Source organism: Excalfactoria chinensis, chromosome 2 (assembly GCF_039878825.1).
Source record: "Excalfactoria chinensis isolate bCotChi1 chromosome 2, bCotChi1.hap2, whole genome shotgun sequence".
Classification (NCBI taxonomy): Eukaryota; Metazoa; Chordata; class Aves; order Galliformes; family Phasianidae; genus Excalfactoria; species Excalfactoria chinensis.
The window spans coordinates 111821080-111835237 of NC_092826.1; the positions used below are offsets into that span (position 1 = coordinate 111821080).

Sequence of the window (14158 nt, forward strand, 5' to 3'; positions counted from 1 at the left end):
GTGCATTATACGCATGTATTCATGTGGTTGCAAACAAGGGAGGTTCAAGGTAAACCATGTATGCAGGTAATAGTGTGACAAATGAGCTCAGTGTTGATCCAGGTTTCATGAACACACTTCTTTTTTTTTTTTCATTGTCTTAATTTTTTTTTATGCTGCTGAGACTTTAATCCCCTGAAAGAAAAACCTACATTTTTCAGCAAGGAAAATGTTCTTTTTTTGTTTGTTTGTTTGGTTGGGGTTGGTTGGTTGTTTTTTTTTTTTGGGGTGGGGGGGGGGGTTGGTGGTGGAAGGAGGACAGTGGTATTATAGGAATGACTCAATAATATCATTTCATACATCAACTACAACAAGTTTTAAGGACTTGAAACACATTATAAGAATGGTGCTTTTTTTGAATATTACTGTTTTCACAAAACAACTAGAGAATAGGCAGAAGTTTTTCTGGAACTCAAATTGATGCAGACATAACTGAGAAATGATAAATGAAAAATGTAGGATAACTGGTATATTCCAACAGGTAGATGAGTTACAGTCGGTGGAGACTATCTAATTGAACGCTACTGTTTTGGAACCCCTTACTCCCAAATTTTAATAAACAAGAGATACGGATGCAAGCTTTCCTAGCGAGAGTCATGTGCTGCACAGTGACCCTCTCTGTGGGTCAAGAGGCATTTCAACTTGGCAAGCTGGGGTTTTGGGGACAGGATGGGAAGTAAAAGATTTTGGCCCCATCGTAAGGTTGGTAATTACTGCTATGTGATAAATAGAAATTTTCTTCAGACTTCAATTTTCTGCATTAGAGCTGCATCTTCTCATGCTGTTCACAATGAATGGCACTTTTCTGAAGACAAAGCTTTCTATAAAGTCATTAAAAGAAGAAAAAGCCAACAGAAGACCAACAAATGGTTGGCTGAATGGCTAAACTCCTGTGTGGCTGGAAGAAGTACAATAAATGGCTCAGAAGCTTAAATCAATTCTGATTTTTTCTACTGTGCCTGATAAGACCTTTTAAATAGACAATTTTTTTTGTAGAAGGGAAAAGAGAGATTAAACTCTGTCTTTTTGCTTGTTCACAAGCGAAGGCTTGTAGTAGAAGAGGGGGGGGGGCTGTGATGATTGACAGACAATGTCAGGTGCTGAAATTTTGCATTTCTCCTTTATTTTTTGAGATCCTGCTTTTTCTACTGCAGGTTGTATTTCCTCTGGTTCTTTGGTGTTCAGGACCTTGCCCAGCTCTCATCTTGGGTATGTGACTTTTATCTTTTCTTTGCCTCCTTTTATCATGAACTCTGGTACACTCAGGGTAGGCCTACCCGAAGCTTAAATATGAGGATTATGACTTCTCCTTTTCTGGCAATTCTGTAAGATCAGCAGAGAGGCTTTGCCAGTGTAGGCTCTCTTGGGTAAATGCCTCCACCTAGCTGTGAATGATGTGGAATGTCCTCGGCGTGTAGGAAAATGCTGGTGTTTGGCTCCTAAACTCAGGAGCAGGACTGCATCCAGATGAAGTCAGAGATGAGTTGGCCTACAAGGAACTTGGCACTGGCACTACAGTGTCTTGATTTTTCCAGTAGGTTTGCATCACAAGAGTGCTTTTTCATTGGATTGGAGAATAGTAGTCTCTATAACAAAAAATACTGTTATTTTCATGTGCTTTTTCTTTTTTTTAATTGTGAAGGACCTTGGAAACACTCACCTTTATTATGTTCTGTAGACTCTGAAAGAGTCACTGGGCCATCAACCACATTTACTGTTCCTAGGTTTTGTTATCTGTTGTGGCCTCTGTTGAATTTAGTGGAATTTATCCCTTGCAGATTTGACCTTGAGCTGTATGTTTGCACATCTTTATGCATATGCATGTGTATGTGCGTGTGAGCACATGGACACAAGATAGTGTGCACACGCACACTCATAAGTATATGGAAATAGAAATATATTGAAAACAACTCAGTGTCTGGAAGACTCTTGAATATATGAGGAGTAACATGAGACTCCCAAAAGGTTCCCGTTTGGGACGTTCTACAAAAAACGTCAGTGCAGCAGTTCTTGAAAGAGTATTGGCTATGCTGTGCATGCTCATGAAGCCCGGAGAGTGCTCCCGAGCCATGCACAGCCATGCCACATATGTCATTGGGTGTTTTTGGAGTCCTTTCCTGGCTGGGAATCAAATTTGGAAAAGCAAATCCATTTGAGATAAAGATGGTGGAAAATTGCTTTAATGAAGTCTCAAAAAGGAAAGCAAAAACTTAGAAATATGATGACAAAAATGATGTATAGTTTATGCAACCTTAATTTCACCTTAGTTAAGCTTTTCTTTTTCCTTTCTTTTCATTTCTTTTTCTTTTCCTTTTTTTTTTTTTTTTTTTTTCAGGGGACGGGATATATAAAATAAAGTATTGTATGGATGAGTGTAATCCACTGAATGGTTTATGGACACACTCCTCCAGGGAGTGTTATAAGTTCACCACCGAGTGCTAGATTTTGCATTTGGGTCTCTGATTTAACTGCTAGAGGTGTAAAAACTGATGCATCAAGCCAACTCCCTACTGGTTACACATCTGAGACTCAAGTGCTTCATTTGTTACTTTTAAAGCTGTAGTAAATAATTTTAAACGCACAAGATCAGTTTGCTGGGTTGTTCTTTTGGTTTTTGGCTTTTTTTTTTTTTTTTTTTTTTTTTTTTTTTTTTTTTTGTAAGGATTATTGTTTCCAATAAATGATGACAAATCTAAACCAAACGAAACATTGTGATATCAGTAGAAATTATTATATTGGCTCCAAACCCATTTGTTTGAAACAGTAGCTGTAAGGGACTTGTATATTTTGGTAACTTTACTGACTTTTGTTCTTCTGCCTCTTTTTGGGGGTCAGCCATCACAAATGCAGAAGCTATGCAGATCTGGAGATATGGTGCTTTTTGTTGGATGAGGAGGATGGGTTAAATTAATAATCTAATATGTGGGCTGCTGGCAGCACCTTTGGTGCTTCAGCAGAATCACAGCGCAGCTGCAAAAGCGGTAACAGATTGTAGTGTTTGAGGCCAGTGATAGTGATTGGTGTTAGCTATTATTATTGACAAAAATATTTGTTTTTTTGCTGTGTCCTGCAGCATGGTTCATTAGAAGTCTGTACATTGTAGACGTAGGAAGTGTGTAATGTAAGTGATAAGCCTGATGCACAGGTGAGCGGAGAACATGGGCCAGAGAAAGAGCTTTTGCTAAGAGTGGATAGTAAGGAGTATGTATACAGAATACATGCAGTTATTTTCTTCACGTATTTATTTGTCTTAAAGTAACCTTTTATTTGAAGATGTTTGAGGGCAGGCGTGTGAGGGAGTGCATGTGTCTTTGGAGGCAGCACTGCAGGTTGGATGTGCGGAGACCTCCTGTATGTTTTCTAGTTGTCTGAGTTTATGTGATAACATAGATTGAAGTGAAGTCAGATATGTGGGGGAATAAGGCTTATGATGTTTATTGTCATCTCCTGGGTGGAAGAAAAGGAAGCAATGCACAAACAGTGAAAAAATCTCTCTGACAGGAGCCTGAATTAGAGATGCATGAAGGTAGGTCAGCACAGTGCTGGAAGCTTGTGCTTCACGGAGCATCCCTGCTCTTACAGGGCACTGAAATCTATCGAACTTCTCAGCACCCACCGTGGAACGATTTTCCTCCCTCCAGTCCTGTGGGATGGCTGCTGCAGCACTTCACCCTTTGGAGTGTTAGAGATGTGCCAGTAAATTCCAGTCTAAATGAATTTATGGATAATTCTTAATCATCTGTTCTTATGCCAAATTCGTCTTTCAACTCAAATGACTTCTCTGCTTCCGTGTTGCTTATTTCTTCTCCGGTCCCCTTACAATTACACTGAAATTACATTCCTTCAAAATAGGTTATAAAAACTTGCATAATATTTGGGCCAGACTGACGGCTCAGTAGCTCACTTGTAGGTTCCTCCTCCATTCTTAAATACAGTCACCAGGTTTGCTGCTTCTGTAGTCATTCATGGAATCTCTGACTGAAGAGATTTATTAAAACTAAGTTTCCAATAAGTTGAAGTAAGAGGACAAATCTTGTTGCAGTCTCTCAGTTCGACATGTATATACAATTTGAATTTTAGACCACTTCTGTTAGGTTTGCATCCTTTCTCTGGAAACACAGAGAAGATCTTAGGAAATGCGCATTTGGAGCCATTGTTTTTGTCACCTTGTTTGGTGACAGATGACATTCAGTGTTACGCTTAGCTTGAAAAGAAGGAATGTTTCTCAGCTTCATGTTGGGATGCTCTTCTGAACTTTGGAGAGAGAGGGTAAGGAACTGAAAGGAGGCAGGGGAAATCTTTGGAGTAGAAAGCAAAGATCAAGGGAAATAACACCAAGAAAGTTGAAGAAAACAATCATTAGATATTATGATTTTCTGCACATTTTTAATTCCCGAAACTGCAAGTAGTGATAAGAAAATTCCCTCTCGTCTTCTACTGACAAAAAGCCAACATTATAACTCTGAACATTTATACGTAAATTGAACTGCAGGTGCACTTTTGCAAGGGGAAAAGAAAACAAACAGAAAAATTCTGTGGAGACAACACAAAACTGATATATTTTCCTGAAGTAGTGTGGGATAACTCCTCAGGTCATCTTTTCATCTAAACGGTGGTTATTCAGTTTTCCCAAGTGAAGAACACTTTGATTCTGCTGGCCGTGTGTCGCATGCAAAACAATTGATTAGGATATAGTTTCCAATTTTTATTTTTTCTTCTTCAGAGAGAGTATTTTTTTTCCCAGTGACCTGGAAGATTACTGAATAGAGGTATTATTGCAGTCAGTGTGTCATTTTACTGTACTTCAGTTCATTTAGTCCCAGGTGTACTACGTGTGTGTTCAGTCTAAGGGAGGGCATGGGAGCCTTGCCAAGCCCTTCAGTTATTCTTGGCTCATAGCCTAAGCACTACATTTTTCTAACTTATGAAATGAATTTCAACTTGTAACCCGTGGCACTTTCAAGGTCATGATTGGAAGGTGTCAGGTGTGCTTTAAGAATAGCTCAGCAAGGAAAGGATCTATTTTAAAAGTTCCTTCTTTTCTTTCTCTCTTTCTTTCTTTCTTTTCTTTTTTTCCTTTTTTTTTTTTTTTTTTTTTCTTTCTTAAATAATTGCTGGCTAACAAATAGCCCAGAAAGCAAACTAGGCTGAACTCTTCAACACCTCTCCAAATTCAACAAAACTGACATTTATAGCTTTATTGTAGCAGAGACATGGCATTTGGATTCAGATTGTTTGGACTGCGGAGTGTCAGTATAAATAGCTATGATTGACTTTTGTATGGAGCACATCTGGAAGCAATTTATGGCATTCCAGCTAGATTAAAGCATGTTTTAAAGGCATTTCACCAGTCTTTTTTTCCTCTTTTTCTTTTTTTTTTCCTCTTTTTTTTCTGGCTATGGTGAATAAAGTTTCAAAGACGATTTAGCTGCTGTTTCTGTTAATGTGGACCATAGTGAAGTCAAGTTAAGGGCAGCTGGGGAAAATGGCACTTTTGTTTGTTTTTGTTTGTTTTGCTTTGTTTCCCAGAATAGAAAAACACTGAAGTGAGTGTTACTGGAACTGCATTCTCCACTGGAAGGTAAGATGAGGCATTTGACTCCAGGCAGTTTGCACACTGAAAGCCAGTGAATGAAACAGTTAAGGCTCTGGAAGTACTGACTTAGGAGAACAAATGTGAAAGGCTTAAATATTTGCTTACGGTGGCTGAAATGGTGGGACACAAGAACCAGCTAGCTGTTTCTGAAGTATGTAGATGCCAAAAAAAGAGGAGAGAAAACTCATTTGGCATTGACCCATTGAGTCAGAATTGGGATAATCTGAGCAAAGTGAACGTACGGAACGTGAAGCTGGATGGGAAAGGTTCACCTGAAAAGGCTGTTGTACTGTGACACTGAGGTGAACCCAGTGCTAAGTGAGCTTGTGCTGCAAGGTGTACCTATGTTAGCTGCATTTCTAACTCTGTCTCAGCAGTAGACCTGCTTGCTCACCTGAGCTGTCTCATCTAAACCTGATCTGGAAGCATGTCTCACCTCTGGTTGTTTTCCAGATATTCCATAAGTAATTGCTCCTTAGATCACATTTCCTTGCTCTTGCGGGCGAAGGAGACAGTACACACTGTCTGAATCAATCCCTCATATCTTTGACCACTGCCACGAAAGTAGGAACCCCTTTGAGTCCAGCTTGAATAAAGTATGTAGGATGATAAAAAGGGGAAACAAGAAAATTGGCTCTGAAACCACTGGTAGATTAAGTATAGTTTTAGATGAATCTAGGGGAAGAGTGTGATGTGTTGGTAGGGGCTGTCTGGCATGAGGATAAATCAAGAAAAGAAAAGAATTGTAGAAGTCACAGAGGTGGGATATTACTTTGGCAGCCAACTCAGTGACAAAAGTGCCTGGTAGATAATTTTTTTCTAAATGCTGTAACTTAATTTTTTACTACACTTCTGGCCTACCTTATGGCAAATACAGGGCTCTCTATATATTATGACAAATTTAATTTTATTTTAATTCTTAATAAATCCCACTTCTAATTAGACCATATGAGTCTTGAACTGCCCTCTAGGAATTTTATGCAGACTACAGGGGAGAGGTTAAACAATACTCAGCCTTCAAGACGTGGCAATGAAAATGAGCTCCCGAAGCTTAACCCACTTGGATTATTTCCCAGCCAAGACAGGACACAGACAGAATGCAGGAAAGGATTCCGGTGCTGCAGGAGGGTCGGCAGTCTGGCAGGTGTGTGGTTCTGGTAGGACTGAGCCTGAGATCACTGAAATATTGCATATATGCAAAGAGCATGTGTTAGTGTTTTTGGTATGTACCGAGAAAAGCAGCCTTTGGAAAAGAAATGTATTTTGAAATACATCTTCTAAGAATCCATCTGTTTTTTGAAGACACAAAGCAGGTGGACTTTCTTTCCGCTCTGGTTTTGTTGTTAGGCAGAGAGCATCTATGCCATTTTGAGCATTGCTTTGGCTCGCTTTTATGTTTAGGACCAGAAGCCCAAACTGCTTGAGATTTTGCATCTGAATAATTTGCTGTGAAGTTCTGTGCTGTGACAGTGTGCCTTGCGCTTCAGAATCTGAACTTTATTTGTTAAAGTAAATGTCTTTCTGGCTCACTTACTTGCGAAGACGAACACAATGCTTGAAGCCAGAGGTGCTAAACTAACGAGCCGTGTTCCTGGCTTTTCACACAGCCTGGAGCGTCTGGCTTCAGCTGCTCTGTCCCTGTTCACGTGGAGGCTCTCAGTTGGCGAAGCTGATGGTTCTGCTGCTCGTTGCACGTAGTTAGTAGAAATATAATCACTATTAGGGGCTTTCCTCAGGCACACAAAATGGTGGTCTTTCAGGTGCTCCCCTTGGAGGTGTGTTGCAGAGGGAAAGTACACTAGTGCATACCCACACAAATACAGAAGAGTCACATCAGCTTACTCTAGCTTGTCGTGTTGGTGCTGCTATGGTTGCAGCATTAGAGAAATACATTTTTAATTTTCCTTTCTCCCTCTCCTCAAGAGGAGATAAAGACTTTTTGGACAAGAGCAGAAAGTTCTTATAGAAAAAAGAGATGCTAATTCATGAGAAATAATGGTTTTTTTTTAGTCTGAGGGCATGCTTGTAACCTGGCATGCTTGATGGCCCCGGTGTGCTAATGGTGGGGATGGGGACTGGGCTGGAGCTATGGCTCCCCAAAGCTGTGCACAAAACTTACTTTCTTTTCCTGGTCAAAGGAAGAGGACAGATGCATTGCAGCTGGGTGCTGCTCAGTGGAGTGCACCCCCTGGTCCCCTGGAGTGAGCTGCTGCAGTCAGCCTGATGTGCCTCTACCACTGCCACATTTAATGTCTAGTTATATTTACCAGTCTATTACTGGTAATTACAACATAGCCCTGTAGATACTTTACTTGGTCACTCCTGGCAGCTGGAAGGAGGCTGTGCTGGACTTGCAGACCTGTCCAGCTGCATGAACTTTTCACCACTGTATCTTCCAAAGTGCCTGCAAAGCTTGGGTTTGATGTAGAGATGCTGGCATCTAACCTGTTTCAGCGCACTGATTCTTCTGCAAACCTGGCTTTTGGCAGCTCTTCCTTCTACTGACTTAAAGGTTTGAAGTGAAACAAGCTTTTCCCCCCATGGCAGTCTGTGCTGTTACAGATCCTACAAATCCCATCGCTGTAGTAGGACATGAGTTAACAGAGAGCCAGAAACATTTAAAAAAATGTTTTCCTCCTCTTCCCAGCCATGCTGCTTTCACCCACAGCCCTTCCAGGCGGCCTGTAGGGCTGAGCCACCACAGCTAGAGCTGTATTTGGGCCCAGGCCCTGACAGAAAACACACAGAAAATGACTGTAATTGGTTTATGCTGCTTGATTAATTTATTACTTATTTCCTGACAAGTTCATTGAAATGTAATTTTCTGAGTGGTGATAATATCCACAGAATAAAATATGGAGGATGGACAAGTTCAGAATACTAAATCACAAGCGGTATTGTTGCAGTGAGACTTTGTTAGGCTTTTCATTAGAGATTGCATTCTGTTATTATATGGCATCATTAGTTATGCTGATTGAGGCAGGGAAACTTTAATGACTGCTGCGTTAGGCCTTGGAAACATATTTTAACTTAGTGGTGTAGAGTACAGAAAGTAATTGCTGGAGCTGTATTAGCAGGATTGATAGAGGCACCTTCGGCTCTATTACTCTCGTATGTGGAGAGCCTGGAGATTGTTTTTATTATGGGCTGTAGTTGACTTTCCTGGTGTTTTTGTTTCTGAAGGTTTAGAGCATACACTTTTGATTCTTCCTGATAGCTTTCTTCTTTCAATGCTCAATTCACACGCTGCCTTGCAAGCACACTGTGTCATTACTAGCTGTCCTGGAACGTTCACAAGCTGTCATTGTGTAATGCAATTATTTAGCAGTCTCATAAAATGTGTATCTGGTCATCTCTTATCAGGCTCATTTAAACAAAGATATTTAAAATTGACATTCTTCCACAAGCATCCAATTTACAAATAGCAATAAACATCCCAGGCAGCGTGCCAGAGACACCTCGGAGGCTGTAACCTGACGCTGCGTGGAGCGGATGAGGACTGTGACAATTCCATGCTTTTTTAATAATTAAAACATTGAACTGCTCTTGTACCCGATCCAAACCAGTGTCGGTGGTGAGTAGGAGTTTTGTCACTGACTCTGATCTTTAAATCAGACTCTTTATGGCTGCAGAGCCACCTGAGGCCTGGTGTCAGTGCACTAGCAGCATCTGAACCGTTTCCTGCTTGTGTTTTCTTCATAGTAATTTTCTTTGGGATTGAAATTGATGTGCCAAATATATGTTATTTTATACATGCCTAAGTCAACAGGAAGTATTATTTAGTGTGTATTACTGGAACGGCAACATTTATAAATGTAAATTTTGTCTGTTCACCGGTAGAAAGTGTAATGCAAATTAGAAGCAACATTTTATAAGTAAGTAGTTGACAAGAGGTATGGAAATTCGCTTAATAACAGACAGGTTGGTTGTTTTTTTTCAGCATTTCAAAGAGACTGTTTATAATGTCAGCCAAAAAGCGGGAGGCAATAGACTTAGAGCAGAAAGCAGTATAAATTACAGCAACGATGATGATTACCCATTTCACTGACAGGCATGGGTAATGTTTTATTTGTGTTTGAACTGAAGGAGTTTGATGGTGTATTTTAGAAATAGATAATGAAGAATTAATTGTTTCTTTATTAATATTAGTGACGTTTAATGGTAATATATCCTCTCGCTCTTAGAATGGATGTGTGGGTGACATTGTTCAGAAGTGCTTTCCAATTATTTTAACAGAAACCATATGTACAGAGGGGAGGCGAAGTGCAGGATATCAAGTCTAGGTAATTGATGCTATGCAGACTTTATAGACTTTCTCATTTTGTTTTTAATTAAAGTTTCAGTGCAGTAGAATCCTTTAAAGTAAATTAAAATTAATCATTGGTAGGTAAAGCTGCTCTGTGGGGAGCATAAAGCCGCCAAAACTGTTTTTCATATTGTGCATATATCGATCGATCAGTCAATATTAATTGATTTATATGTAAGCGTGCCATGAGAACTATTTGTGAAACTTAAAAAATACTAGATGTGAATCCTATTAGGGCAACAGTTATTTTGTCATGGGTGTCAATCAATAAATACTTAAGTGGATTACAGATTTAAGATGATTGTCCTGGTTCAACTCTGTGATTGCATTTCAAAAACGGTGTTGTTGTCTTTCAAAGGAAATTTTAGGCCCTTTCCTTTTTGTTAATGTTTCACTGTTCCTTTCTACAGTGATGAAGATCGAGATCATATTAAATGCTACATGAAAATTAATGTTAAAAATTTCTTTTCATACCCATGTATGAAACTTCTTGTCCAGTACATCTTTATTTTTTGTTAAGGATCTTTATTTTCCTCTGGATGAGATTCCCTTTAAATGTAGTAGTGGAACAAGTTATCTTTTTGGTAATTCAGTGGTATGTGATAAAATATTGTGAATTGCTATGAAGGAAGAGTCTCAGATTTTATTTAGATAAAAATCCTAATGACGTTAGAAGAAGAAATCCTGATACTGTTGAAATCATTGTAAAATATCCTGTTGAGTTCAATGGCATTAGCAGTTTCACCTTAGGAGTTTTGTTGAAAGAAAGGGTAACATGTTAGGAATTAAGATAAGTCAATCAGGGCATTAAACTTCCTTAGAACCTTTTGTAAATCCAAAACATATTTCTTCAGCTTCAGCTCTCTGGATGTAAAATGGTCATGATAATTTCTTACATCATAGGAGAAAAGTTACGAATTAAAAGCTGACAACTTTTTTTCAGGGTCATGCGAGTTCAAAATCATGCAAGTATGTAGGCGGAGTCAACAAATATCCGCTGCCTTGGTACCAAGATGTTGTAGAAATTGCATGTGTCACCTGGATAACTTCATAGTTGTTGGAAAACTAGAAGAAAAATAAAAAAGAAGCAACTTTCTGCCTAGGAAATTGTCATGAACTTCACTGAGTGACATAATTTAAGTATGTAGCGAGACATAGTAAATACTTGCTAGGTGACAGCACCTTCTGTGTATTTTTCACATTTGTACTCTCTGCTGACAAGAAGGGTGAACAGATGATGAGCTAGTTCAAGTATGTGCTAAACTTTAAGCCTATACCTAAGCTGTGCATTTGATGGAATGTTTGCCTGATCTGAGAGCCAGCAGCCCTGGTCAGTGAGCAGGAACTAAAGAGAACCAAGCCACAAGAAGGCATAAGGACTCAGCAGGCAACACTTTTCCATAGAAGACCTAAGTTGTAAGGTGAAAAAGAATTTCACTGCGCAAGTCTATGCTTTTTCTTTGTCATATTTATAAAGCTCTCTCCGGGAATAGTAAAATACCTCCTTTTTGTTCATGCACCTGTGAGAGGTTTAGCCCAGGATAGACAGCCTGAGCGCTGTGGGGGTTTCAGGTTTTGTGGTAATGAAAAACAGATAATCTGTGCAGTTTTGTAAAAACATGAAGGGCACGCAGATGGCGTGTGAATGAGTGAGCTGGGCTGACGGTATTTTAAACGGCACAAAAAGAATAAAATAATCTTTTACTTTCTCTTGTCAACCATTTATTGGGCACTAAGAACAATTAAATATGGGAAATAAAATCGATTGGCCTTTTAAGTAATCGATGTGAACTTCTGTACTAAATTACCAAACAATAAAAATATACTGTGTCATCAGTCTTTAAATGCCTCCCTCATTAAAAGGTTGTGCACCAACCTCTGATCCCTAATCCTCTGGATTATTAGTGTTACTTTCTTTTTTTTTTCTTTGTCTTTTCCATTTTTTATCAGACACTGGAAGTCTGATTCCACATCCATCAAATTAGTGCACGGTCTTAAGAAAACAAGCTAGATGACTCTCTTAGTTCAAAGTGAAAAGGAACATGATTCTTTCTGTCTACATTGACTCTATGTCACATGCCTGGATGTTTAATATTTTAAGTGGTTTTATGTAAAGAGGAAGTTTTTCCACCCTGACTTTCTCAGTGTGTCAGATGCCCATCAGAACAAGGTTACGAATCCAGGTTTGACCCCATTCCTCTGTCTCCAAGAAGCTGGGGGCAGAGGAGTTGGTTGCTTCACTGGTCACAGAGGGGAGTCCGGGAACCAGAGCAGGCATCTCAGCAAGAGATTTTCCATCCTGCATGCATCTACTGCTGTGTGACCCAGCTACTTGGATACCTGGTGAACTACGGGATGATGGGTCACAGCACTGCAAGGAGCAAATCTTCAGCCTTAGTGAGATCTAGGTGACTTGCAAGTATGCTGTTGCTGGCTGGTTGAAATCATGTTTTGCAAGCCAACAGCTCACATCAAGTTTTTGGTTTTTTTGTTTTTTTTTTTTTAATTTATTTTTTATTTTTTTTGCACAGGCTGCAGCTGAGTGTTGCTGAAATATTTTGTAGCTTTCCACGTCTGTTTCTACCCAGTTATACTATTTCAGCAGCAGCAGCAGCAGAGTGAGCTGATCAATGCCTGCATCTCGTGCTGAGCCATGGTACGGAGCTGCTCTGCAGAGGGGTTTGAGAGAGGTCACAGTCTCTTCCAAAAAAATCTTTCTTTGTGCAGCCACCTAAGTGTCAAGGGGAGTCTTCTGGTGTATAGGAAACCCATTTTCACCATAGTGAACAGTAGAGGAGAGCGAGGTGCACATTTAGGATAGGCATGGCAGAAGGTAGATCTTCTGTTGTATTTCTGGCTTTCAGAAAGCAGATGCTGGTGATGGTATTCTTAATAGAGACCTGTGTGCTATCCATACCTACGTCTGCCTGTCTTTGGGCTGTGTGTAGAAGGTTTGAGCCATAGCCCTAATTCTGGATGAAATTGTCCTCGAGTTCATTTTTCTGGGGAGCTGGGATTTGTAGCCCTTCTGCTGTCTGCCTTGGTACTCCAGCCATTTTTGTGCCCATCGCTTATTTCCCTTTTCACCTACTTAGGTGTCTTTTTAGTGACTGCAGTAGGCTTTGTGACGGGCTAGTGCTGAGGTGCTCTGCAGTAATTGCTCAGAATTCATCAATCCATCTGGTATTTATTGTGGTGTCCTTAACAATGCTGATCTCATGTCATATTTATGTGACTGTTCATATGAATTTCTCTATAGGCTTTTCACTGTAATTTGTAATTGTTTAACAGGAGCATTGCCCCCAAACCATTTTGCTCAGAGGGAAATCTGGAATTGTCTCACCGCTGTTTTAAGCATAGCAGGTTTCTCTGTCGGGAAAATTCTTCACTGAAGCACTGACCTTGATGTGAGAAGCAGATGTCATAATGAAATCAGACTATGAAGGAAAAGAAGTTTGGTTCTGGCATCTAAGAAGAGAAAAAAGTAGGAGACAAACTATGTTGAAGTTCTTACAAAGATGCTAGCAAAATAGTTATAAATCTATATAATTCATTTCTAAAGGGTATCTCACTTACTTATCATTTCATCATCCAAGTTCTGAATTATAATGTAAGACGCTGCCTTTCTTTTCTACCTCCTGGTATTTCCGTAGGTCGGTGACTTGATGGTAAGTAATATTTCAGAAATTTTGCAGGCTAAGAGGCTAAGCAGTTGTAATGCCTGTCACAACTTCCCCGTCTATTTTACTTTCTTTTTAATGACAACAAAATGTTTCAGTTTTGCTTATGAGAGATTGAAATGAAATATTCTAAGAATTCTCTAATAATACATATAGTAATATTTTCGTGTTATTTTCTAGACCATTTTTAAACACCTGCGAGGCACTCCTGGAAATTCAAAACTGACCCTTTTCCTGTTGCTCGTACTTTTAGCTATTTCTATGGCAATTTGTAATTCATGTGTTGCATTACCCAAGTATCATTCCTCTACTTCTTCTGGGCTGTATATTGCTTATTTAAGTTTTTCATTTAACACAAGTTTGGGAACACAGTCTGTGGACTGTATGCACTGACTGGGTAAAGCTTGGTGCTGGTGTAATCAGAGAGAAAATTCCAGCTGACTTCAGCTGAATCAGGACACTTCCCTCTCTCCTTGTCCCTCATACAACGGAGTCTTAAATAGGGCCTGACACTAAGTCTCTTAAAGTCAATTCAGA

The 14158-nt window shown here is 39.5% G+C and overlaps 1 protein-coding gene across 6 annotated transcripts in view; it reads left to right on the forward strand.

Annotated features, from left to right (window-relative positions):
* Positions 1–14158, forward strand: part of RARB (retinoic acid receptor beta) — a 317775-nt gene that overhangs the window by 60445 nt on the left and 243172 nt on the right. The window contains exon 1 of one of the 6 annotated variants that reach the window (XM_072327971.1): positions 1232–1248. The exons of the other annotated variants lie outside the window; for them this stretch is intronic. The gene's annotated coding sequence lies outside the window, so the exon portion shown is untranslated. Of the gene's footprint in view, positions 1–1231; positions 1249–14158 lie in introns of those variants that run through there. 6 annotated transcript variants of the gene reach the window in all.